The sequence below is a fragment of the Mus pahari genome, chromosome X (assembly GCF_900095145.1).
Source record: "Mus pahari chromosome X, PAHARI_EIJ_v1.1, whole genome shotgun sequence".
In the NCBI taxonomy this organism is placed as follows: domain Eukaryota; kingdom Metazoa; phylum Chordata; class Mammalia; order Rodentia; family Muridae; genus Mus; species Mus pahari.
This window is the reverse complement of record NC_034613.1, coordinates 56,891,620-56,892,928: the sequence shown is the minus strand read 5'-3', so window position 1 is coordinate 56,892,928 and position 1,309 is coordinate 56,891,620.

The window sequence follows — 1,309 nt, the reverse complement described above, 5'->3', positions numbered from 1 at the left end:
AAATGTAGGCCACTGAGAAATTGCTTACCGAGTATGTGTTTCACTGTTAGTTCTACACATAGTTCCAAATAAAATCTTAAAGTAGAATAGAAAATGAAAATTTCATATTATACCATTTATAATACTATAAGGACCTCAAGGTACTTGTGGATAAATTTAATAAGAGACATGAATTCTCTGAAATAAAAATGATAAAGCATTGCAGACAATAATTATATTAGACTTAAATAAATGGAAAGGTACATTGTGACCCTATATTCAATAACTCACACTGACTACATGTTAATTCTTTCCAAATTGAGCTAGAAGTTTATGCAAACTCTATTTAATCCCCAATCAAAGAAAAATCCTACAGTTTTATATAACTCAACAAGTTGAATCTAATATCAAGGTCAGAATGAGCTATACCTAGTTAAATTAAAGACTTTTTAAAAAGAAGAGCACCACTGGCTGATTTATATTAACTCGAAATCTACTATAAAATGTGAAAATAATGTAGAAGGAGAAAAAAATGAAACAGTATAATGTTGCCAACTAAACCAGCCAGATCCATGTGGATATAGTTCTATGTATTTATAAAAAGCTTTTATAATGTTATTAAACAATTAAGGGCATATATAGTAATTTATCTACTAATTATTGCCATAGACAGTGGAATAAAGAACTTTCTTGTGATGCTTTAAATGAGAATGTCTCCCACATCATTCTAAACATAAATATTTTGTCCCTAGTTCGTAGAATAATTTGGGAAGGATTAGAAGATGTGGCCCTGTTGGAAGAAGTGTGTCACTGAGGGTGGGCTTTGAAGTTTCAATAACCCACACATTCTTCTCTCTCTGTCTACCTGCTGTGGATCAGATAAAAGTTCTCAGCTACTGCTCCAGTGCCATACAGCATGCCTCCCTCCATGCTTCCTGCAAGATGGTTATGGACTCACCCTCTGAAACTGTAAGCCAGCCCTAAGTAAAACACTTATTTTTATATGTCATCTTGTTTATGGTGTTTTTGTCATGATAATAGAAAAGTAAGAAAACACTTCTGATTCATATTATATATAAAATGGTTTTGATATGGGCTATTTAGTCTGTGTGTTTGATTATAGTCAGGGTTGCACAAACAACCATGAATGGACATTTTGCCCCAAAATGACTGTAATAGCTATAATCTAGCAATCTTGACACTTTTTCCCTTTCTGTGACATTTTAAGTTAAGATGAAAGAGAGTAGATTCAAACTTAGATTAACAAAGAAGAAAGGAAAATTTTAATTCATTGTTATTGTCTTCTTTATGAGCCTTGTGCATGGTTTCC